Genomic DNA, 27,940 nt, shown 5'->3' on the forward strand with positions numbered 1-27,940 from the left:
AAAAGAAAAAACATCCAGTGAGCGGCAGCTCTGTGGGCCGAAATGCCTTGTTGATGCCAGAGGTCAGAGGAGAATGGGCAGACTGGTTCGAGCTACTAGAAAGGCAACAGTGACTCAAATCGCCACCCGTTACAACCAAGGTAGGCAGAAGAGCTTTCTCTGAATGCACAGTACGTCGAACTTTGAGGCAGATGGGCTACATCAGCAGAAGACCACACCAGGTACCACTCCTTTCAGCTAAGAACAGGAATCTGAGGCTACAATTTGCACAAGCTCATCGAAATTGGACAGTAGAAGATTGAAAAAACGTTGCCTGGTCTGATGAGTCTCAAATTCTGCTGCAACATTCGGATGGTAGGGTCAGAATTTGACATCAGCAACATGAAAGGATGGATTCATCCTGCCTTGTATCAACGGTTCAGGCTGGTGGTGGTGGTGTCATGGTGTGGGGAATATTTTCTTGGCACTCTTTGGGCCCCTTGGTACAAATTGAGCATTGTTGCAACGCCACAGCCTACCTGGGTATTGTTGCTGACCATATCGATCCCTTTATGACCACAATGTACCCAACATCTGATATCTACTTTGAGCAGGATAATGCGCCATGTCATAAAGCTGGAATCATCTCAGATTGGTTTCTTGAACATGACAATGAGTTCACTGTACTCAAATGGCCTCCACAGTCACCAGATCTCAATCCAATAGAGCATCTTTGGGATGTGCTGGAACGGGAGATTTGCATCATGGATGTGCAGCCAACAAATCTGCGGCAACTGTGTGATGCCATCATGTCAATATGGACCAAAATCTCTGAGGAATGCTTCCAGCACCATGAAGAATTGAGGCAGTTCTGAAGGCAAAAGGGGGTCCAACCAGTTACTAGCATGGTGTACCTAATAAAGTGGCCGGTGAGTGTATATACATCATATACACAAATATGAGGGATTTCGTCATATGCTGTCGCTTGTGAACTGGGTTATGATAAAGGCCATGCTCTTGAGTCCTTCCAGATACATCAAGAGGCTTAGGCATCATGATGTATCCAGCGGGCAGCAGCACCATCCGGCAAAACTACGCCAGGTCTTACATATTTAATTGTTCCATTAGGTAGTGAAAAATGTACTACTAAGATTAAACTTTCAAATGCCTTTGTGAATGGAAAAATGAAAAAAAGCTATGGCTTTTGGAAAGCAGGAAGTTGAAAACAGACTGAGCCCTCTTCATACATAGGGCCAGATGTATCACAGTTGTGGCGCACTAATTCCAGTTTTGTGCCTAAATGAGGCACATTGTTGCTCCTGAGTTATCACAAGCTGCAAGCAACTGTGGTAAGTTGTGTTCATGCCTCTTATTAATCACTTAGTCTGAGGTGATTTGAGGTGCAATGTAGGCACAATCTTTGATCTGGGAACTTACGTGTATGCCTCTTACAAGCTCCACTCTGACTGAAGAGCCCAGGCGTCTGACAAGCTGAGCCCCAGTGATCCTCCATAGCAGTGGCTTCTATTATCTCCTGGAGGGGATCCTCCAGTGCTGATCTTCTGCTAACCTCCTGTAATTCTGGCCAATATTCCTCCTCAGACACTAATGTGGTAAGCTTCTTACATGGGGACACTTCTCTGTAATGTCTCTCCCCTACACAATTATTTTCTATCCCGCTTTGAGCTGCTGCTTTTGCAGAATATTTGCAAACAGAAGCTCATGACTATAAACAGTGGCTGCATATAGTGTAAACACTGGCTTTAATAATAATGGCTATAATAAACAGGCGCTACACTGCTCTACAGAAGAGAACAGGGTCTTGCTTGTACGGCACTTTTGTGCGGGAGTGTTTTGCGCCAAAATGGCACCTAAATCAAAAATTTGCTAATGATGAATCTTTAGTAGGCGCAGTAAAACATCTGGATTGATAGGATGAATGTGGAAAACATGGTTATTTTTGATGTGTCGCTGGTTTGGTGTTTAGTTGCAAAACTGGCCCAACTTTACAGTAATAAAATGAAAAGGTGCTAAAACAACAAATAAACAAATAATACATCTGACCTATAGGGGCTTATTTACTAAGGGCCCGAATCTCTCATTTTCGTCAGGTTTCCCGAAAATTACCGGTTTGCGCCGAATTGCCCCGGGTTTTTGGCACATGCGATTGGATTGTGTCGCATCAGCGCCGGCATGCATGCGACGGAAATCGGGGGCTAACATCCACGATCACTGAATGTGTTATAGAGAAAAGATAGTCCGCACAGTGTAAAATCAGCTCCTAAATAAGGAGGGGTGCCTCCACAGGTCCTGGCTTGGTCCTTATAAGTAAGTGTTAGTCCCCTTCCACACTTGCTTTGCAGATCACGTCAGAGTGTGATCAGGGTGCGATCAGGGTTTGGTCAGTGAAAAACGCACATTTTGCATCAGAGTGCAATCAGTTTTCAGTCAGAGTTTGTTCAGTGTCTCAGTTTTTCACGCGCGTTTTTGATGCATTTTCAATGCAAATTCAATGCGTTTTTCACGCGCAGAAAATGTGCGTGAAACGGACGCAGGACTGAGCTCTATCTTTTCTATGGTAAATGATGCGTGAAAAAAGTTTTTGATGCATCTCCATAGACTTGTATGATGGTTTTTAACGCGCGTGACTTGCAAAAGTAGAGCATGTCGAGATTAAAACGCGCATTTAAAAAATGCAAGTCTGAAAAGACCCATTGGTCACAATGGGTCAGAGTGCAATGCAAGTTCTGCGCGTCAAAAGCAAGCGCAGAAAACGCGCGTGAAAAACGCAAGTGTGGAAGGGGCCTAATAGAGTGATCTGAACTAGATCTTGCCAGGGGTATAATTTAGATGCAGTTAATTTACTGTATATTCATATACAGTACTTTAATACTGAAGTTTATTGTATCAAACCCCTGGGACCTAACATATAGTAATAAATTAAAAAACAAAATAAAAGATCAAAAATAAAAATAAATAAATAAACATAGGCATGTTCGGTTACAAAATTACTTCAGTCCTTCAGTGAACACCATAACGAAAACAAATGTCTAATAATGGAATCGCCACTTTTTGGCCATTATATCACACATACAAATTTGAATAAAAGTAATCAAAAACTTCACAAATAGTAGCAATGAAAACGTCAGCTTGTTTTGCAAAAATAATTACAACTTACACAGCTCCGGTATAAAAAATTTGTTGGCGTCAGAATATGGGAAAACAAAAATAAAAAATTGGTAGACTGGTGTTAATGCAGTATTTAATTTTGGATCATTATTGGTTGAACCTGCAGATTATGGAAGCAATGGCCGGCCATATAATGAAAATTAAGATAAGGAGAAAAGACGTTGCAGAAAAATCTGGGGGAAGCACTCCCTCTACTCTCCATTGGAAACACATGGGTGTTAGGGCAAGGGGAACGTGCATGTGTACAGGTGGATCAGGTGTAATGGCTGTCAATAAGTATCACCTATATTATTTTTTGAGGATATTTTTATCTGCTTATTGCCTTTTCATTTTTATAAACTTGCATTGGTATTGAATTTTTTAGGACTAATGGACAGGCATACAGAATTTTTATAAGGGATGACATTGGCGGCAGACACAAGAGAAAAGGCTTGACTGCAAACATAGATTAGGAAATATTAAGAAGGTTACATATGACAATTTTATGACCAATAAAGAGGTTCATTAGCAGGTAATTAGCTATTATAATGAGCCAATGCTGATAAAATGTATCAGGCTGTTGCTTGGGATATTATTTCCTGCCATTATATAATGATATATGGCCTGGATACAAAATTGCACAGCTTATAAAAGTACAGTTTATTAGTAAATATTTCACTAATTCTATTTAATATTATATTCATTTGAGAGGATTTGACTTCAGTCAGTTTTAATAAATATTTGTATTCCTTATTACCGTAAATGATATCTTATTTTATAACATTTAATAGCATTTGATACAACATACTTTAAAATTGATATATTGTGAAGAATGCAAGTTTTTGCCAATTTATTGAAGTTTTTTATATTCATCAACATGCAGATGTGCCATTGAATTGTATGCTAGTTTCAAAGTCCAATTTTAAAACCCATTGCACACATTTAGGAAAAGCAGTGGATTTTCTCCATTAAATTGGAAGATGCTGTGGATCAGTGATATCACCATTAAAGGGGTTGGCTACTAATAAAAAACTTTACCAGGGTAAGTATAAGACCCTTGCCAGCATCCCCTGTGTGGATTCTGGCAAATCAATTACAAACCTGCTGATCTCACCAAGGGCCACTCTGCTGAGTGTTTTTGTTAAATGCCTTGCAGATTTATTTGTCTGCTGGTCAACTGTGTGTCTGGAAAATCTGGGGGGTGTCAGGAAATCTGGGTAGTGTCATTGTCTATGTACTGTGTGTTTCTGGCGGTTGAGTAATGCAGCGCTTAGCCAGTCTTAGCCAGTCGGTAGCATCAAGAGGTGGGATACATTGCTAATGCTCAGTTCACTCAGGGCTGGTTTTTTGTTTTCTCTGTGACCCCTGGTACTGTTGAACCTGTATCCTGCCAGATCAGGAACCATGTATCCTTCCAGATCTAGAACCCTGTGTACTCCAGCCTTAGCTGGAATCCTGTGTACTCCCAGCCTGTCTATGCTCCTGCCTGCTTTTGTAACCCTGTATCTGTCCTAAATCCTGTTCTGGAGTCACCTTAATCATGTTTCTCACAGTGAGAGTAGGGAATCCTTACCAGGAGCCCCTAAACATTAAAGTTTGAGAGGCTTGCTAGGTAGTAGGTGACAGGGGTTGTGGGTAAGTTTTGTTTTTGTACTCCTTGCTCTACTGCAACAACCCAAATAGGGTTACCTACATCATATTAAAACTAACAGTAAAATTTCTGAGTAGTCTTGTGACCCGCTGACAGCAAGATTCTAGACATCCTGTGAGACCCATGGTCCTGCTGGCTTTCTGCCCCCTCCATGAGATTAGTGTCTTATACTTACACAGTTTTGTATTAGTGGCCAACCACTTTAACTCCTTGAAGACCTTACCCTTTTCATTTTTTGCTTTTCTATTCACTTGCACATTGCAGAAGCCATAACTTTTTATTTTTTCCATTTACACAGCAGTATGAGAGCTTGCTATCTAAGGCACAAATTATGCTTTCTAATGGCAATTAGTATGGTACACAATTTACTCTGAAGCTGGAAAAACAATGCCAAATCCATTGGAATTGGCAGAAATTTGCAACATGTTCTAAAAGGCTGTGTTTTTACAGATTTCATTTTGTGGTCTAATTGACACATCCACTTCATTATTTAGGTAGGACAATCAGGAAGATACCAAATTTGAATAGTTTTGTTTTCTCATAAAAGAATCTTTAAACAACTATATTCTGATGTAACTTTTCCACACTTGGTATCTGGTGGTGTCATTTTATTTTGGATGAGCATACATTTTTTCTGAAACTAGTTGGGAGAAACAACATCTTGATCATTTTTTTGTAAAAATATAAGGTTTTTTCCCATTATGGTGTTTACCACAGTGATAAATACTTTTATATTTTGATAGATGCAATTTGGGACATTTTTAAATATCCCTTCTAGTGAAAGGGGGTGATTTGAACTGCTGCGAGTCTGATTTCTCTTATTTTATACTCCAATATGCAATACTATTACTGCCTCTGGCAGGCTGTAATAGGAATTGTGCCATAGCAGACCAGAGAGATTTTGAAAGCCTTCCTGCTGTCATCACAGGGGTGGTGGATAAAACCAGCTGACCATCTTATATCTATAAAAACTCTGGTTGACACTGTTTGGCATGTTGTGGATAGAAATTATCTGGTGTATTGAATTTCAACATGTACAGTGGTGAGTTATGGATAGTTATATAGAAGTTGAATTCTTCTATGAAGATGTATTATGTGATAAATTGAGTAAAGTACTCTCAATGAGGGAGATATACCACATGTAGTTTTGCGTAAAAACCTGCAAACAAAAGTTTTATAGGTTTCTTTAAATTATTCATTCACGGGGCGCCCACTCTGCCAGCTGCCAGGAACCCATGCCCACATGGAATGGAGGTGGCATAGTCACTGTAAAAATTGCAAATTCAATTCTTGCACTGCGCAAGAATTTGCTAGTCTTTTACTTTTTCTCCACCATCTGTAGAAACATTGATTAATCTCCCACAAAGTTCACCGTAGGTTGCATTGTCTGACGATAATGCACTGTGCCGCAATTCACTAAGATTGTGCGCCCAATATCCTGCATGTGTCGCTTCCCCCCTCAGGTCCGACAGAGTTCACCTTCTTCTTCATGGTGCATGTAAATGCATTTTCTGTTGAACAATTTGAAAGTTAAATCCCGCGCTCAGTCCGAATCAGTAGAATCGTCCGACGGCAAGCCCCATTGTGTCAATAACGAATAATACTTGAAAATACTCCGCGAGCAACTCAAGTAATGAACAATATTATAGTGACATGTATATCTACCGTAATCCTGATATTTATTAATAACAATACCTTACACACTTTATGCATTCTGTGAAATAATGGGATAATTCTAACTGAAGTCTACACCGTTCTATCATTCATAATAAAGAAATTGGTAATTGTAAGGTTTTTGTCCATTTGCATATACCAGTAATTGGCAAGAAATTTACTCTTATGTACAACTGTATTAAATTGTTAAAATATTTGCCATTAGCATTCCTCTATAACCTGGTGATATAGGGAAACATATATTATAAGTCAATCTTTCTATAGATTAGAAATGAACAGGTAACAGGTGCAGAAGGCCAGAAAATCCAGAAGATTTTTGGATCCCCTCATCTTTCCACAAAATAAAATATGTAATAGCGGAACATATTCTATTTAAAGGAAATATAGACCAACTTTATTGCGCTGACAGATAAGACATAAGAATAATTAATGCAAATATGTTACGCCAAGGAAGATATGCATATGAGCTTGCCACTGGTTGTGCAAGCATAAACATGGATCTCTGTCAAAGAGGGATTTCCAAATGTCATAAGACGGCCTCCTAAAGGAATCTTTTAGAGTGTCTATACAGATGAGCACTTGCTTATAAATGCATAAAGAAAGAAGGCAGATGAAAGCGGCAAAGGCTTTTTTTCGTGCTGTGACAGAAATCATATGCAAATGGAGCTCAGTTCAAGACTGTTTGTTAAGTGTCACACTGATGCACATTAAAACTAGTACATGTAGTTAACTAATCAACATATACTATTCCACTCATTTTATTCTCTAAGAAGCAGATCAAATATTCCGAAATTTCTTCAAAGCCCTGATATTTTCTTTGACCATTTAAATCAATTGAGTCACTTGACTCCTACCTACAAATCTTTTTTCACTACATGCCCTTTTTTTGTTTACCAATCTCCCTAGGGCAGCTAAACAAATTGTACTGATCTGTTCCTATTCACTGCACCTGTACAGCTGAAACATGTAACAAGAGCAGGGATAAAAGGATGTACAGTGCCTATTGACATATCAAATACTCCCATGTACCATTGACAATGCTGTGTTATTTCCACCTTATAGTCATCATTTACATTACTATGTTATAGTTCTACAAACAGTGTTCCATTGCATGAAAAACATGTATTTCTTAAGGGAGTTAATAAATCTTTTCTCTAGACCTAAATTCTAGTGCCTCGTTCTCTGTTTTTGAACAACATCGGTATTTCTCATGATGGAATTATATCATAATAGTCTTTGCATCATATTTCAAGGACTAATTTCCACTGCACTGTGCTCATTCCCTGGGATCTGAGCACATGGATCCATTTTCACAGATCAAGTACAGCTGTGCGCGTGGGGTCTTAGGCGTCCTTATTTACTACCCTAGTGGAATAGACTAAAAGACCCATCTAGAAGTGGTATATACGTGGACTGAATTGTAGAAAAAGTTCATATTGAAACCCATTCCAGACAACTTTATAATACTTTCCTGTTTTTATAGCATATTATTTTATAGCATACATAGTTATTCATTTATTAATTTCCACTGACCAGTCTGTCCTCATTTATGTTGTTGGTGACTTACTGTATTAATCTATTTTTGTTCTAGGAATAAGGCAATGATAGATACCTGTCAGATCACAGCAGATCAATCTTTTCTTATTCGGATACACTAGAAGATGACTGGATTCAGGGGATCCTCACACAATGTTTTTACAATGACATAACATCTGTAAGTATTACATTTATCTTTCAAATTTAGATCAGTCTTCCCAAGCCATGCCCCCCATCTTCATATCTTTTATTCACAAAACAGGAGTTTAAGATAAAACTATGGCTGCCATTTCCATCACAAAAGCTGTCCTTACACGAAAAATGGAAACAAAGATATAGTCCTGCCAAGTGCAGTGGTGTACCGCCCTCACACTGTTTTGCTGCTAGCTTGAGGAAATAAAAAAATATGGCAAGGATTGGTACAGCTCATGATCCAAAGCATCTGTAATACACGGCAGAGGTAATGTGATGGCCTGGGCATTCATGGCTGCCAGTGGGGCTGGGTCACTAGTGTTTAATGATAATGTGACACAGGACAGAAGCAGCCGCATGAATTCTGAAGTATTCAGAGACTGCCTGCCCAACTGCAGCCAAACTGATTGGTCAGCATTTCATAATATAATAATAATAATTCTTTATTTATATAGCACACACAGAGTTTTGGCCAGTTCAGTCCCTGTCCCCAATGGGGCTCACAATCTAATCAACCTACCAGTATGTTTTGGAGAGTGGGAGGAAACCGGAGGACAGTTACGCAAACACGGAGAGAACATACAAACTCTTTCCAGATGTTTACCCTGGGACTTGAAGCCAGCCCCCCAGCGTTGCAAGGCTGTAATGACAACCACTAGGCCACCATATATATGGACAATGACCCAAAACATAAAGCCAAAGCAACCCAGGAGTTTATTAGAGCAAAGAAGCTAAATATTCTTGAATGACAAGTCAGTCACCTAATGGTTTCAATGCAGTTCAATTGTTAAATACTACATTTCAGATAGAAAATCCACAAACGAACAGCAACTAAAAACGCTGCAGTAAAGGCCTTGGGGAGCATTAAAAAGCAGGAGACATATTGAAGGGGGAATTTACTTAGGTGCTTCCGCAAGTTTTCTATCAGACTTTGAACAATATTTCAGGTGCAAACTGCTTGCATATGTATTTAGGAAGTGTCAGGTCCACATATGTGTTGCCTTTTGTGTTTCGGCTGCACTATTCTTCATGCAACACAAATTTTGTTATTAAAATGGGGCGTTCCGGTGCTCAGTTGGACCGTGAACCACATTAATCATGCACACTCTATATTGAAGTTGCACCAAAAAAAAGTGACGCACTCTGTAGGAAAAGTGCAGATTCATGACGAACATGCGCAAATCATGACTCTAGCGCACATTGTGCAGTTTCCACTGGTTTTAATAAATGTGTCTGGTTATGTCCATGAGTTGAAGACTTCAGACATTTATTGCCAAAGGGTTTTCAACCAAGTATTAGAAATTAACATTTTATATTTTACATTTTAAATTATTTACTTTATCCAATTACTTTTGAACCCTTGAAATTAAGAGATTGTATTTAAAAAATACTTTAGTTCCTCGCATTTTTATGTAATGGTCTAACCCACTGAATTACAGCTGAAAGTCTGAACTTCAACTGCATCGAAATTTGTTCTAAATTCATTGTGGTAATACACAGAATCTAAATTAGAAAAATTTTGTCTCTTTCCAAATATTTATAGACCTTACTGTAAATAGTTACATGCCAAGCGGCTACCACCACTACAAGGAGCCCAAAACTTCTATGTAGGTAAGTATTCCACTGCACTTCCACTGTGCACTGCTAGAAGTAGAGCGGTGAGACCATGCCATGAAGTACTTACCTACATTGAAGTTTTGGACTCCCTGTTGTATATAACTATTTTTATATTTGTCAGCACTTTTTATCTATTTGTGACCCTACTTGAAGTCTTATGTGTGCCAATGTTTGTGTTCCTAGTGAACCCTGTACCTACTTCCAATAGGCCGTAAATCTTGGTCTTCTATCCTCTCTAAGAAGACACACCGGTAGTACTAAAATCTAAAGCATGTCCTTGTAGGTTAGACAGTATATTAGTATTTTTTGTAACCCTTTTCATTTCATGGGATTTTAACACAGGCTAAGGATTGCTCAAGGAATCTATAGGGCACAATATGATACTATGATACCATAGTAACAATATTTTTTATCTTAATAAATGTGATAATTTTAAAGGAGAATAATTAGTAATTTAGCATCACATGCTAAACATGAGCTTAACAACATGGGGATCATTAATCTCTAGTCAGGATATTTTGTGCATGTCTTTTTTCCTGGGTTTGGACCTGTTTAATTTATCTTTGAGGGTGATATGTCAGGCATGTATGTCTGTTGGTTTTTTGACCCCCCCCCCCTTTTTAGTCGCTAATTCTTCTGTAACCCTCTCCTAGAGTTTATTTGCAGCAAAATTGTGCCATTACGTCCACATATGTATTTTAAAGATATATCAAAGCCAACACTTAACACTTTTGGCACAAAGTCGCACATATAAGAGAAAAAAAGAGAAAAGCCTGAGATAAATGACCCCCCCCAATTTTTTATGGATATTACATATGCAGGCATATGAAGTTACTTCTTTGCCTCATAGGCTGCAAGTGAACATTTTTACCAATTTTTCCTGTGTGGAATCATAGAATTCCCATGCATACCTCCCATCGTTTGTACTCTTTGACAATTCTATTTGACAATCCATTAGTTTTGGGCCGGTCTGGGGCCGGTCCTGGACTGGTGGGGCCGGTGGAAAAATAAAAACGCATGAAACTCACCTCTCCGACGCCCTGACGCTGCTCCCCTACTTGATCCAGTCCGGCTGCAGTGACAACAACGTACAGGCCGGCGTCAAGCGGCTGATGTCATGGTCTGTGCGACCCCAGCGCATACGGACCTGTCACTGCGGCCAGACTGGGATCAAGCAGGGGAGCAGCATCAGAGCGTCGGAAAGGTGAGTTTCATGTGCTTTTATTTTTATGTATACCGGCACTGTATACCGGGGGCTGGTGCTGTATACCGGGGGCTGGCGCTGTATACCGGGGGCTGGCTGTAAACCAGAGGAGGCTGTATAGAGGGGTGACTGGCTATATACTGGGGCTATGGGCTGTCTGGCTATATACTGGGGCAGGGGCTGTATACTGGGGCTATGGGCAGCCTGGCTGTATACTGGGGCTATGGGAAGTCTGGCTGTATACTGGGGCTATGGGCTGTATACTGGGGCTATGGGCAGTCTGGCTGTATACTGGAGCAGAGGCTGTACACTAGGGCTATGGATAGTCTGGCTGCATACTGGGCCAGGGGCTGTATAATGGGGTTATGGGCAGTCTGGCTGTATACTGGGGCAGGGACCATATACTGGGGCTATGGGCAGTCTGACTGTATACTGGGGCAGGGGCAGTCTGGCTGTATACTGGGGCAGGGGCAGTCTGGCTGCATACTGGGACAGGGGCAGTCTGGTTGTATACTGGGCAGGGGCAGTTTGGCTATATATTGGGGCAGGGGCAGTCTGGCTGTATACTGGGGCAGGGGCAGTCTGGCTGTATACTGGGGCAGGGGCAGTCTGGCTGTATACTGGGCAGTCTGAATATACTAGGAGGACTGGCTGGCCATATACTGGGGGGCTGGTTATATATATAATACTTATATATACTACAGTGGGCTGGATGTATACTGGGGTGGCACACTGACTGCATACTGGGGGGGGGGGCTGGCTATATATACTGGGGGGGGTGCTGGCTACTAGTAATAGTATCTACATTCCTGGACATAGGGGGGCAGTACTATAGTAGATATATTTTTGTACATAGGGGGGCAGTATTATAGTAGTTATATCCTTGTACATAGGGGGGGCAGTATTATAGTAGGTATATTCTTGTACATAGGGGGGCAGTATTATAGTAGGTATATTATTGTACATAGGGGGCAGTATTATAGCAGTTATATTCTTGTGCAAAGGGGGCAGTATTAAAATATATTATACTTAGGGTCAGTATTATAGTAGTTACATTCTTGTTTATTGGAGAAAGTATTGTAGTATGTTTTTAGTGTACATATATGGCAGTATTAAGTTGTGTGCCCTTAAAATAAAAGTGTTATTCCTTTACAAGGAGGCAGTGTGAGTCTCTTTCTCTGCGGTGTACACGTTGATTTAGACCATCTATTAACAGTTTTATGGAGTTTAGTAACTCCACCCACATCACACGGCCACACCTACTTGTTTTGACCCCGCCGACAGAATGGGGCCAGTTTTACAGTTTTTTTCCAGGGCCACTCTAAATTCCCAGTCCGCACCGGGATGGAGGTTTAAGAATCATGCACCCATGAGTTCTTATTCTTTGAAACCCTTACAATATGCAACTTAGAAATTGTGAGATATTTGCAATTATTTTCCTTACAATAGGAATACTATAAGGGGATAAAAACTGGAAATTAATTAGATATGTTATGCTACTTAACCTGAGGCCTTTATTGCATCAAATTTATTGTATACCTGGTTTTGCAGTGAATAAACCTAGATTTATTATCTATCTGTCAAAACGGGCAGTACTTCTACTTCAAGTTGAAAACATGTAGGTGTATTCAGCCATGAAACTGCGACTTTGCAAATGAACAATACAACCTTTCTCAATCAAACTGTAGAATACGCCCCATGATAGCATCAGTTTAAGAGATGCAGAAAACCTAGGAGGAACTGATCCCTGAACAGATTGCATAGATTTGATTGAATCGGTTCTGTCACATAGCACTGGACCTATGTAGAAGATGGTTATGACAGAGTTTTTGATCTGATTATACTTACCGGTGCACCATTAGGTTATCAATTGTGTTTGCTTTGGCAATTAACTTCTGACTGTACTCAACTTCTACTGTATTTGTCATCACATCAATATATGAGTGTGCTAAGTAGACATTCATAATATTTCACTAATAATACACATTTTATGCATCTAATTTGGAATGAATTTAAGTAAAACTGAGTACATCTGTTACTCACAGACATGGCTAAACAATTTTCACAATTCCATTTTAGGAGAAATGTGAGGATATTGATGGCAATGATAGATTTCATGACAGCCGGCTGCTTGCTAAGCATGAAATACAATCATGAGAAGTCTTTACTTACAAAATGGATAAAACCTTTAGCAAAGTGGCACAAATTGTGTCAGATATGACTCTTGCTGGGGTTGATCAGATTGGTTTGGATAATTATTATTTGAGAAGTGTTTGATCTCAGAGATGAATACTTGATTAGATTTTCATGAAATCAGTCAAGCACACCATTTAACATTGCTCATGTGAGACGACGCTGATTTAGCTGTCCACTAGCAAGAAGTCTGCATCTTAACAGGTCTGCAAAGCCGGTCTTTGGGGAAAAAAGAGGTGGAAAAAGGCCAAGTTTATGGGTAATGACATTGGATTACCAGGTATTTAAGCTAAGATATGTCTCTTCTCAATTATGTTCAGTCCTTATGATATTGGTGTGGCTGCAGAGTCTCTAAAGAATCAATCTTGACTCTAGAATATTTTCTGGTGCTTACTGAAAAAAAAAAAAGCTATCCCGCCACCATTGTCATTTCTGAAAGCTCTAGAGGATTTGCTGTGATAAACAATATTTCATATGTGGAATGCTTATGTGAATTTCACGGAAAGATAATCTCGCCTCTGCCTAACTTTGATGCATTGAGATTGCTCTAGTTTTTCTACTAAAGTGCTCTTATCCTAGAGCGGGCAAATTAACTTAAGAGTAAGAAATGTAAAATGCAAGGCCACTTGGACTGTCTCAGAAAGGGTTTTATATTCCGATGGCTGGATGCTTTTTCTTTTATTTATTTGAGCATATTTCGAATAAAATGGCTGTCTTCTGTCAATGGGCTATAGAATGTATAAGAGAAACAAATGGCGGTAGGTTATAGGGAGCTGGAGGAAAGCTATTACAACCTTTTAAAGATGGGGAAAGGATGAAGTGAGGGAGTCATTCTCTCATTTTATATCATGGATCCTGGCATATTGTTACTCTAATATATTTTATATAATGCTTTTTATTTACTAGCAAAGTAAACTTTCTGCACTACAGTATAAAAGAAAAACACACAGTATGTTGCTGGTACAATCATGAAAACATTTAAAGAGAAGAGATTTTATTTAAGGGGATAATCACTTCTCCAGGTGTAGGCCTGAAGAAAATGTTTTTTTTTTTCTTTCGAAGCGCCACCACATGTAAAATGTATCATTAGACAGCTTCCATTTCATGTTCTTTCTAGATGCTTCCCCTGCTTCCCTCTATTACAGAAGTAAGTAACATGGCTTCATCATATGGTAAATAAAGGGGTTCTCCAGTGACATACAACTTAGCCCCAATGCACACGATAAGGGATTGCTGATTGGTAGAGGACTCAGTTATGTAACCCCCAGAAATCATGACAAAGAGGTCCATTGTATCCCTTTCATAACCTGACATGAAGAGAGCAGCTGGTCACACATTCGTCAGGTGCTCCAATTTTCTCTATGGTGCTGATGGAGATTGCCAAATATGGCGCCATATAGATGAATGGAGCAGCTGGCGCACCTTCATCGTTTTGAGCTGTGATGGAGTACAACGGACCGTGGTACTCAAGATCTGTATGGGTTGCATTACTGAGACCCCCACTTATCAGCAAGATTAAATGTCACTAACTTGGATGTCCCTGAAGAAACAATGTTTTAATGGAAATACTGAAATAGAATAAGAGACGTGTACAATGATTTGGCTTTACCCCTCTAGTGGCCAGCGTAATATACTGATAGAAACTGAACTCACTGGGGCCGATTTATCATTTGGCAGGATTCTACTCCATTTTTTGAGACTGTATTAGGGGCTCTGAGAGATTTATTTAGCACATCAGATTTATTATAGTGACTTAGACAGTTTGATAACTGTGGAACTTAAGGTATTATTGTCTGCAGTGGATGTGCAACTTTTTAATAAAGAAAAGTCAAACAAATGTAAGAAAGATTGGCACAGTTAGTTCCTACATTTTTCCTGTGACCATAAATTTGCAGGTTTTTCAAAAGTCGCTGTACATAAACCTGTCTATCTCATCTGGATTCACCTGATAAATATGGAGTCAGCTGACTGAAGTAAAAGTGGAGTGGGTTGGCAAAAAGTCGCAAATTTGGAGCAAATCAGCAACAACAATTAGAACATTTGGAAGACAGAAAACTGATAACTACAATGATTTAGAATGGCGCTGTCTCGTTACTCTTAGTATTCACCTTATGTGGCTTAAGGCAGCCTGGATCTATAAATTTTCTGTCTAGAGGAAAGTGGGTGCAATTAAAATGCACCCTTTACAATTTTGTTTTAAATTGTGGGATATTTGGGGGCTGGTAGTTTCCCCTGACATGGGTATTATCAACTGGACACTTGTATTCATTTGCCATATACATATATTCTTCAATTAGGTGTTATCAAACAAAATGTACCTGTGCGAAGAAAATTTCCCATAAATTTAGTCATATGGTCCCTTAGAACTGAAGTGTCTGTCCTTCGATACAACCACTGTTGGGAGGATTGTGCAAATAAATATATATTTTTTGAATATGAAATTCCAGGAGTAACCGCAGCTCCCACAGAAGTTGTTCGGCAATAAATGCTGAAACCAGTTGGTTGGGCAGGACTCAATAGCTCATGTCTGGCCACCAGTACCAGAGTATGGGTGGTCATATCCAAGGACAGATATCTTGTTTCTGTGGGACAACATGGCTACATTTATGGGAAATGAACTTTACAAAGGTACAATTATTTTAATAACATTCAATTGAAGAAGTGTATATACATAGCAAATGAAGAAAATTAAAAATGTATATCAAGATGAGAATACCCCTTTAATTAGGTTCAAAAATATGAATACCTTATTTTTATTTTCTGTATTTATCCCACCTCTTTACTCTATCTTTGCATTACCATATGCATAAATATTGAGGTTTCCTTTTGGTACCTATATGTTTTTCTATCTATTATAGTATACCCTCTAATGCTGTCCCAAAACACAGTTAGGCAGATTTACCAAACTGTTTGAGACAGAAGTGGGTTGAAATTTGTAACTAAAATCTGTCTAAAACAGCATTGGGGCACTTAATGAGGGCTATGTATAGAATGATGTAGAAGTCAAGGAAAGAAATAAACCATCTCTGCCTTCTATGTGTGTTGTCCAGGTTCCAGTGATAGCTCTCCTTCAGCTTATATGATCTCCATCCAGCTCTAGACCTTTCAATATATTACTTACTTAAAATATCACTTACTTACCTGCTTTATGGTATTACATGTCTGGCAGTTAGTAATTTCTTAAGTAAGAACTATTTAAGGATCAAACTAGAAGTTAAAGAAGAACTTTAGGTAGAAATATCCTTAGAGCTTCTAGATCAGAGAACCAAAAGCCAGATCTCCATATATCGTACGCAAATGAGGTGATACATTACAAGAAGGATTGGAAGCATCAGAATTACTTACATTTCCGTCACTAGTATGTTCTCTGATCCTTTTCCTCACTGTTTGTTCAGCATATCTGACATAGGTTCATTCCCATTAGACCAAGTTTTGATAGGTTGCTCCCATATATTCCATGATGGGTATTGCAATTAGTGAATTATGTTTATACTTGTTGAATTATATAGTTCAATGGAAGAGTCTTGCCGTTTTCCCTACCCATGGGAGGTGAGCAGAAAAAACGTATCATTCAGTTATTTTACTTCTTCAGGTTTAGTCAAGAAGCCTGAATTTCATTAACTCCAAACTCTACAGAAAATACCCATAAGATGTCTCAGTAAATCTAGTAATCTAAGGAAGAATTCAGAAATTGATACATGGTTCCGTTAAGTCTTTTCCATTGCCTTGTAAGTATAGACCTACGTTTTCCTGTAAATGCTAATAGAAAAAAATGAAGGAAAAATAATCCTCAGCATAATCATAATAATGGCCACAGTGCAGCAAATTGACTTACTTGGGTAATTACCTTTTTTTTTTTCTAAAAGTATTTACTGTAACTCTCCGAACAATAAAATGAAATCCATAGCACAGCTCGGTTGTCTATTGTTTTAGCTAATGAAAGTACTGTATTTTACTTGGCTAAGAAGGCAACTGAAAACGACAGTGACTTTATATTTAATGCATTTAAATAAGTGGCAGACTTTTATTAGCGCCAAAGAGCAGTTTATTGAGTTTTAGCTTCAATTTCCCTTCCAGATACAGTGTACACGATAACACAAATTTAAGATTCACATTGTTTTCCAAAGGGCAAATATGTTTATAGGCTTATATTGCGGTACATATTTAATTGGAAATTCTAGAAAATACTGTGTTTTTACATTTATTACTTTATGTATATAGGTACGGTTATTTAGATTAGGTTGTTACATGATTTTATACGGTGTTTAATGGGGTAAGCGGAAGGAAGCAAATTATAGTGCCAAGATAGATTTTTACTCTCAGTAAAGTATAACAGTCTAATAAATAATACACTGTGTGCTGAACTTAAAGTTGCTTTACTACTGGTGGATGAAATACGAAAGTTTACCATTGTTATAGAATTACATGAAGATCTGCCAATGTTGTTAATATAATAGTAGCAAACTTTAAAGACAATTCTTAAGTTTCCATGTCTGTAAATCTTTGTGATGCTGTGGACCTACCCATTAAAGTGCAACTTAGATATTTGTTTTTTTTACAAATCAATAGCTCTTGGGATGTAAAACAACTTTTCCTATTTTCTTGATTACCTATTTTCCTATCCCTAAAGTAACTACTTCCCCTGACTGTGCTCATAAGCCTTGTGGAACCGTCTTATTAACAACTCTGTGGACTCAAAAAGGGGAGGGGCTGCTGCCCCCCGCTTGAAGGAGGAGGGGAGGTCATGTGACAGTGCTCTCTGTGTGTAGCTGAGGGCTGAGTTTGTGTAGATCTGTGGATGCAGAATTCTACACAAAATAGTCAGGTAAAATGTCTTTCATGTTCCCTATGAGTCCCTTTGATTCTACAGAGCTTTCTCTGCACCTTATGCTGCATCATAACCTCTTATGCAGTCCCCTCCCTCCAGAAACTTTCTGTACAGTATAAAAGACCATAAACCTCATGTAATTATTTCACTTCTGGTATGTATGATTTATTACATTCTCCATGCTCCTCCGTGTCATAAAATTTACTGTCTCAGACGCATGAGCTTTGTAAAAGAACAGGAGGTAGGAGCTGTACAGGAGCACAAAGGGTGGGTTGAGAGCTGAGGAGTTTGCCGCACAGACCACAAATGCATTCAAACCACAGCCCATCCCCTGGGACTAAACAGAAGATTCAGGGTGCAAGGTAAGTTAAAATATACAATTATATTTTAATGCAAATGCTTAGAAAAGGTTAAAAGACATATTTGTAATGTGCCTCTACAACCTGTCTTTATGACACTGAGGTCCCTGTTGACAGGTTCCCTTTAACTGTTTTCTAATAAATGTAGAACTGCCTGTTTTCAATATCTTCACTGTGTATGTAAAACACTTCTGCTTTCTTTTTACAAGACTCAACAATCCATATTCCCATCTGTTTGGTCTGACTGTTAAAGGTGCACCATTCCCCTCAAAAACAGTGTAAGAGACAGGTTTTCCTGCTTGGGGAGGATGCCATTCATTACTTGAAGCTGTTAGAGTATTTGACTAGATTTATGCCAATGCTATCACCTACCTTTTCCAGTTTGAGAAATAATTCAGCCAAGTTAAGCTTCCTTTATAATCAAATACACACCATGAGCAATATCTACACCTTGCTCTGCTGTATATATGTCCGATCTTAAGCTGAAATTTTCACCCCCCGCTTTCCAAAATCTACTTATTACCCTCAATATACATAAGCTAATGTCTGCTGCTGTGGCAGTTAGAAGCTGAGACGTGATTGGTTGCTGTTCTGCCACAGGCCATTAATATGACCTCTGAGCGTTGATTGGTTACTATAGGCAATGACTATAAGACAGCTTATGTGTGAGGTAATAAGGATAGGGATACAGAGATAGGGAGTAATTTATCAGAAATGTCTGAGGTAAAACTGTTCCAGTGGCCAATGGAAACAAATCAGAGATGAGCTGCAATTTTATAAACAGCTGTGGGAAAATAAAACTTGATCTCTGATTGGTTGCCATGGGCCACTAGAGCTGTTCTGCTCTCAGACACTTTTGATAAATCTCTACATAGACAAATTGACAGTCGGAGACAGAGACAGTCACTGGAATGAGAGTGTCAGAGACAGTCAGTCACTGAAAGAGACTGCCATCGACAGACAGTCACTAAAAGAGACTGCCAGGGACAGATAGTCACTGAAAGAGACTGCCAAAGACAGACATTCAGACATTCATTCAAAGAGACTGTCAGAAACAGAGATGGGGGTTAGAGATAGAGACAGTCAAAAAAGTTTAGAAAAAAGGGACGGTCAGTGACAGAGACAGTCTGAGACAGTCTATAGATACATATAACATGTTTTTTGTTAACCCTTTCTATTTTATTATAGCTAAGAGCAGTTATTTACTATCCTGGGCAACGCCGGGAGCTACAGCTAGTAATGAATATTCTGTGGTAAGGTCAAGTGGCAAACTTGCTGTGGTTATAAAAATGTTCTTATCTAAGACCAGATTATTGTACTTGACTTCAAATTTTAAACTGACATTCATGCATTGAATATAGGAGTGCCCTTAAAGTAGATGTTGATAAGAATTTGGCTGTTGGATTTTAACATGTCAAATACTGTTCTCAGGGGAAATAACTCTCATCTCCCCATTTAGAAGACAAACATTCTCTTCCATACAAGCATTCTCCTGACAGCACATGCTCAGTTTTTTCTTCCTGACTCCATACACAGTCACTGAAGTAGCAGGTGGGTACTGTAAATTATTTTTATCACTTCTTTCCAGGAACCAGATAATTAAAGGGGTTGTACAGGTTGAGTCCTCAAAAGGCTAATGTGTTGCCAGCCAATCTGCACAAACCCTGACTCCTATTGTTTGTACTCTGTAATAAAGGATTATATTTGTATATGTCCTCTATGATTTGTAAAGCGCTACGGAATTTAATGGCGCTATATAAATAAAGATTTTTTATCATTATAACCCCTAGTTAAAAAAGGTCTTCTCTATAGGAAAGTGTCTGATCATTTTAGGTACCAGTTCTCTAGCCACATGTAATGATATTTGTGATCTGATCTCTTTGCTCCTAAACCTTGCCTTTTAATGAAATTCCACCTCTATTCTGCATTCTCATAGACTGACTCTTGGTTATGACCTCACCTTGAACTGACTCTGTGTCAGGATCAGAGGTAGTGGACCCTCTATACCACTGTTGACAATGACATAAGCCGACACCTGGGATCGGAGTCTAAGTGGTACCCGGTTTTCACCAGAGCACAACACAAAGCAGGTTGGACTTGTTGCGGCGTGGTACCACCAGGTCGTTCCACAGGCGCGACTTTGTCCACGGTGTTCAGGGACAGGCAGGAAATTAAGACAGGCAGCACAGGAGTCGGGGACATAGCAGTAGGTCAGGACCGGCAACACGGGATCGGAGTCAGGAACGGAATCAAGGTCACAACGGGAAATCAGGATAATTGCAGAGGGCTTGGAATACAGCTTTCTCTTAGGCAAAGAAGCACAAAGACCTGGCAGGGTTCACAGGAAGAGGTTGAGCATACATAGGTAGGCCGATGGCCAGTGCCAATCAGCCGTTGCCCTGGCCCTTTAAATATGCGCACGCCCTAGGAGGTGGGGACGCATGCGCTGAAGTGAGGAGACCGTTGCTGGAGCACGGCTAGGTAAGTGAGGCTGTCGGCGAGAGGGGACACACGGAGGCACACAAGTGTGCCTGCGACCTGAAACATGGGTTGCAGGAGTACCCGTGACACTCTGCTGCCCACTCTATCCCTGGTCTTAACCCAAACTCAGATTGATCTCTGCCTGCCTGTCCATGAATATTCTCAGCATCAACCTCTGATGCTTTAGATGGGTGTCCTCTAGCCTGCCCAAGCCCACTGCCACTTGTACTAAGACTACACTAAGACAACTAATGGCCCTGATGCTGTAATGTCCATATCCATGTACAGGGGCTAAAGATTGAAACCCCACAGAGTAAATTTAATAACTCCCTTAGAGCTTTATTGACCATAGACGCCTATGGCACCCGGTCATGGTGCGGTAAGCACACATTTCTCACTGCACCATTACCATGCACAGATAAATATAGGATATGTCCTATATTTTGCCGTGTGTTATGGCGTCAGACGGAGAGGGCAGGGGTGAGCAGTGGTCACTACTCCTGCGCATGGCTCCATACTGTATACTCACCCAGGCTCCGGTCCATTCATCTGAATGTATCCTTAGTCAAAGCGATCAGATGGTACATTGGTTCAACAACCAGCTGCCTGTTATATCCAGCTTTATAGAAGATAATATATTATTCGAAATTGAACACATTTCTTTATGAATCTAGGAAGCTTCTTTTTGAAGCTGGAATCTCATATTTTAGCTGTTTGTGGCAAGCTATGTAAGCTCTTCCACAATGTACAGTATGTAAAGTCAAGTGTTGGTATGTAGTACATTTGACTTTCAAATCATAAATATGTGTTGAAAGCGTTTCCTGCCCTCTTGTTAATTATGTGCCATCGCCACCGAAAACACAGAAAATGGTTGTGATGTTTACAAATGCGCAATGTAAATAATTGCAGTGTTTCTGTGAAATGCTCCAATTTAAATTTGCTGACAGAGTTGCTTAGGAACAAACCTTTTGATTCTGTGAAAGTCTTGTTTGGTACAGATACATGTTCTGACAGTGTAACTTACTGAACAAGAGTGAGAAAATTTTTAAAGAAAATAATTTGACATTTGTTATGTTTCTGGAGTCTTTTACATATTGCTGCATATTCTTTAGTGTCAATACTACTACGACTATGGTTTGAGCATATTTTATTTCCATAGATGCTTATAATATCACAGTTTTATGACTTCTGTAAGGAAAAAATATGGCTTTTTTTCTAGTTTCTTAACCTCCTCGGCACCTGCTTTAGTTATTTTGACCTTCAAAGATCAGACGCTTAAGAAAGTGCAAAAAAATTTCTTTGACCATTTCTGTTTGTTCACAGGTTATATAACACAGTTAAATGGGTAAAATATATAGATAACATATTTTAACACATTTGGCCACATGTATAAAAACCAGGGTGCAGAGTGCAGATTCATGAATTGTGGCAAACATTTATACATTTATCAAACAAAGATCTCTTTCTCAGAGGGATATATAGCCAACTACCGGCGTCCCTGAACTCATGTTTTTTGTAATGTGTGTAATTGTGGGGAGGGGGGAGATATTAGGTAATTTACCAACATACATCTATTAAAAGTTTTGCTCCGCTTTCTTGATATGTTAAGTGAAGTCCCCTCATTCATTTAACTCATCAGCCAGACATTCCTGTTCATAAAATGGCTGCAGATGGAGGGTTATGTGATCTCTAACTGTCCAAGAACAGTGGCCAGTAGAGATCACATGACCCTCCATCTGCGGCCATTTTATGAACAGGAATGTCTGGTTGATGAGGTAAAAAACAGGAGACTTCACTTCACATATCAAGAAAGCAGAGAAGAACTTTTAATAGATGTATGTTGGTAAATTACCTAATGTCCTGCCTCTCACACTTACACACACATTACAAAAAAACATGAGGTGAAGTGGCTAACCCCTTTAAGGACACCCAACAGATGACCCCTAGTTACAGAAGGACCTCCCTGCCCACTGTGACGTTCTCTGGATGTTGGTCATTTACTGTATTTTAGTCCATGGCTGTAAGAATTATCAAAGGTGTTTAGAATTAAGGTTGATTGCTAAACCTTTTTGAAAACCTAACTTTTACACGGATAAAAAAATTGTCTCGAATTATACTAACAAAATATACCTGTTTTGACTTACATACAATTTCAACTTAAGTACAAACCTATAGAACCTATCCTGCATGTAACCCAGGGATTGCCAAAAGACATAACATGCAACTCTATGCTGTGCAGTTATACATATTTATAAACATTTATCATTGTAAAAGAACAATTAATTATGCAAACAAACATTGATTAAAATATCCTACAGATGTGATCCTACAACATCTATGGAGATGTATGCATCTTCCTTATAACATCTTTGAAACAACCCCAAGTATTCTGATTATGGTGTCATTATGGTTATAGTCAACAGTGACTGTCCCTATACTTTTGGATATTTTGCATTTGGTTGATAAGTAAGAAAAAGTGGGTAATATGACTGCAGGATTCAGACTGTGAAAAGTTTGGTATTAGTCTTTAGCAATGGCGTCACAAGTGTTTTTAAGTTATGGAGAGAATCATCAACTATTACTTTGTATTCTTCCACTCTACACTAGTATGTAAAAATTGTGTATTATTGTTGTGTTTATGGCCTTGTCTGCTATGAGCCTATAACAACATTCCTTATTAGAATAACCAGTGGATTATATGTTTTTAAGTGTGCAAGTTATCTATAGCTTTAGTTACCGTATTTTGCGGCTTATAAGCCGCACCGGACTATAAGGCGCATTAGTCCGATGCGCCTTATATATGTAATAATTACATATATAAGGCGCATCGGACTATAAGGCGCGGGGTCCGGGGGCGTGGCGGAGGTCCGGGGGCGTGGCGGAGACCCGACGGGACGCGACGAGACGCGACGGGACGCGACGCCGAGACGCGACGGGGAACGCGGGGAAGGTGAGCGGGGAAGGTGAGGGGGAGGTGGAGGAGGGCAGCGGACCATACTTACATAGGTCCCCGCTACCGGAGACCGCAGATCTCCAGCGGGAACTGCAGACCACGCGGCAGAAGTTGTTCATGCCGCGTGGTCTGCAGTTCCCGCTGGAGATCTCCGGTCTCCGGTAGCGGGGACCTATGTAAGTATGGTCCGCTGCCCTGTGCCCTGTGCCATAGATAGGGCGCACCGGACTATAAGGCGCACTTTGGATTTCCACGGAAATCCAAGGCTTTTAAGTGCGCCTTATAGTCCGGAAAATACGGTAACATCATCATACAAAATAGACTTCTATAAGAGTCGAAACATGGTACCCAATTCTTCGGTGGTTTAAAAAGAACACAGATCACCCATATGGCCACATACATATATGTTCCGGACAGATTGTCACCATCCATGAATAAACAAAGAGAATATTACATCTAGCTAAAACCCATGTTTCTTTATAGAATTTTTAAATAAAATTTGATATGAACCTCCATACCTGAATGAGACTTCTTAAAATATACCGTATATAAATATACACACACACACACTATAAAAACCAACGCATATTCCTTTCCATGGAGCTGAACAGCAGGATGATGTATCATTATTTCTGAAATATGTTATGGATTGTTGTATGGACTGGAAACTATAATGGGTTTTAATGTGGAAAGAGTTTAGAACCTATCTGCAGGAGCTGTCAGCTTGTGTCTGATATCTTGTTTTCCTCTGTGTCTCACTGAACGGCAGTGTATTTCAACAGAGTCTGTTTGAACACCTTTACATGGCCCAAAAAGTATATAAGACAATACTATTCCTAATAAAACTGTATTCACAGACATCAGCAGTGTAAAATGTCAGTTTTGTAACAATATTTCCAATGTCAAACAAGTATAAGAAAATATAATTCCATAAAAATCACAATTTCTTTCAAATAAATTTTTAGTTTACCAAATTTTAATAAATGAGAATTATTTTTAGTTTCAGTTAAGTTCAGTATGATAAGATGTTGTATCATGAAGATGCACACAACCATCTGTTTCCTTCACAGTGGTAAGTAGTTATTGTTAACCATTTACATGATTGGCCTACCATACAACACCTAGACAAGGAAGACATGCCATAGCGAGACCTGCTCAATGTTATTAGTACTCCTCCCTCGCATATAGAGAGGACTTCTCAATGTTGGACCTGCCAATACAACATTTATTTGCCTTTAAACGGTTGTCTCATATTAGCCTAAGATGAGACTGGTATGTCCAAGACCCAACAGCTTGAAAAAACATTCATTTAACAAAGCTGATGTGAGAACCATTTTTATTTTCTGTTGAATCCTCAAGTTTATGTGGGGACTTTAACAATCCTTCTATAACCAGCTTATTTTGTCATAACAAACATTTTAACTGTAATCGAGTACTCTCGAGAAAGGCTGGTCATTTTTTTTACGATGGATGGCTTCCAATAGTTTTTGTTTTGTTATTTTTTATTTTTTTGCATTCTACCTGGAAATTAATATCTTCCTATTAAATTCTCTTAATTCTGTACAGTTCCATTTTAATGCCCCCTTTAGCATTAAGTAATATTCATTTACACTGCTAATTGGAAGTGAGATTATATTGTAATCATTTATTTCTGCGGGTTTATATGTCTTGTTAACAACCTGCCCATCACAGCAAAAATTTTAAATCCTGCAACATATTATAACATTTGAATAATTTCTACTTTATTAAGGTCAAGTATAGGGTGTTATGGTGCTGTCGGTGAAAAGTTTTGATGGACTGGAAGAACAGACAAGGACAGTGAGCCCCCAAGGCTAAAACTGCTTCACTGTCCCTGCCTAATTGCGCAGCTTACCATTGTGGCAGGTGACAACTGGTTGACATTCCCTTCATGCAGAAAAGTAACACAGAGGTAAGGATAGGACAGTACGAACATAGAAGAGTAGTTGACAAAATTGGGTCAGAATAGAACCAAGGAGAAATGCAATACAGAATCAATCAAATCGGCAGAAGGATAGTCAGAAAACAAGCAAAGAGTCAAGGAAAACAAATGATCAAAGTCAGATAAATGCACCAAATAAGTCTTATAGTAAGTAAGGAGGAAATAGAATGTAAACCAGGATGACATGTAAGAGCCCTGGCCTAGAAGATGGTTGGACCAGCTCTCTGCTATCCAAATAAGGCAGACCATCAGGGAAGAAATTTGATTGGAGGAAGATGCTGTTTGCAAGCCAGAGCAAAATCCACAGGAAACAGGTGGGTGAGGTAGAAATCAGTGTTTAGACGAGTAAGAACTGGATTAAACAAAATCACATTTATCAATGCTTCCTCAGCCATACTTTATAGACAGAAGATGGCCCTGAAGCCGAATGGCACAGAAAATCTGGAAATCTGTCTCCTCACACCTACCTACATAGAGTGCACTTTCCTAAAAAAAAAATTACTGGCTTGTTGAAGCTAGAATTGTAGATAATCAGGTATACATTAGTTAGATAATGTAGTATTTGGGGAGCACATGTATCTACATTTAATTGGTAGTTGATGAAGTGTTGGTGTTATACAGCCCCCTTATACCAATTAATTCAGATTTTTTTTATAATTTAGGTTTTATTTTTTTTCACTAGTCACTAGGGCAATAGTCTTTATTGAATAGACTTAGATAAAATAACCATATGATTATCATGATAGAAATGGGAATTTTATGACAGCTTAACTGTACTGATGGATACCTACTGTATATGTGCAGGATAACATCCCTAGCATATTATGCACTGAAGATATTTTCTTTGTCCTTCTCTGGTTTCTGGGTAGGACTCTCATTGTCGGAAAAACATATTAAAAATGAGTACATATTTAAATTCACACTATGAAATGAATACCATATTATAATAATTCTAAAAAAATGAGCATTGTATTCTTATTCATATCTGTAAACCCAATCCTGCTGGCTTCTGGGCTGAAATCTGCCGGTATTCCCCAATGGCCCAATTGCTGGTGCTACAGATTTACATTAAATTTCTATAAATTCTAATCTGATGTATTAAAAACTAACTTTCCAAGAATGTAGCACGACACATAGAAATACACTAATGTTTCAATGACATCCGGTAGAATAGTGAATGCAGCTCTGTGGGCTATAGTACAAGTTGTAGCCCTCGGCCATCACAAGATAAGTAATACAACATAGTTGTAAGGATACTTATATATTTGTACTAAAATCCTTTTATTTTATACTAATCCAAAACATTATGAATTGTGGAATAATCATGTCTCTTGTATTCCATTGATGCCTCATATAACAAACAGAAAAAAATGTAAATTACAATGACATTATCACCATAAAAAATAGCATCATGTGTAGGTTAGTTGGTGCATTGAGATCTAAGTCTATAAATTTTCGCTATTTTATACCAATAGGCCTAAGTTGATCCATGGGAAGACATAAGCTACTTTGTAAATAGCAGATACCCTATGTGTCCATTCCATCGGACCCTATAGACAGTGCATGTGGGTGCTGGAGAAAGCCAAGTGCTCTATGAATCTGCAGAGCACATGCTGAAGACTGAAGAAAGATGAGGAGCTGCGCCGACATCGTGCTGAGCATTGGGTCGCTGAAGGGTGAGTATATAAGTTTATTTTTTTAAGTGCTGGGTGGGCTGGCTGCATACTATAGGGAGCTGGCTGTCTACTACAGGGCACAGGCTGGCTGTATAAAACAGGTGGCAGGCTGGCTGTATACTACAGGGGGCAGGCTGGCTGTATATCACAGGGGTAAGGCTGGCTGTATACTACAGGGGGCAGGCAGGCTGTATATTACAGGGGGCAGGCTGGCTGGCTGTATACTACGGGGGCTAGGCTGACTGTATACTACATAGGGCTGGCTGTATACAACAGGAGGCAGGCTGGCTATATACTACAGGGTGCTTGGCTGGCTATATACTACTGTCATTAGGTGTTCCCAGTTTTTGGTGGTAAAATTTGCCTCAGCTTATACTCAGGTTGGCTTAAACTCAAGTACGTACGGGTAGTAGAAAAAAAGAGTGCCCAAACATTAAACACATACTATTAAAATGTATATAAGCTTTTG

The 27,940-nt window shown here is 39.2% G+C and overlaps 1 long non-coding RNA gene across 3 annotated transcripts in view; it reads left to right on the forward strand.

Moving 5' to 3' along the window:
* LOC140118031 (uncharacterized) overlaps positions 1-27,940 on the forward strand; it is a 205,422-nt gene that overhangs the window by 90,652 nt on the left and 86,830 nt on the right. For all 3 annotated transcript variants that reach the window (XR_011853121.1, XR_011853120.1, XR_011853122.1), the window contains exon 2: positions 8,064-8,186. This is a non-coding gene — a long non-coding RNA (uncharacterized lncRNA). The remainder of the gene's footprint in view (positions 1-8,063; positions 8,187-27,940) is intronic.

Source organism: Engystomops pustulosus, chromosome 2, assembly GCF_040894005.1.
Source record: "Engystomops pustulosus chromosome 2, aEngPut4.maternal, whole genome shotgun sequence".
Taxonomy (NCBI): domain Eukaryota; kingdom Metazoa; phylum Chordata; class Amphibia; order Anura; family Leptodactylidae; genus Engystomops; species Engystomops pustulosus.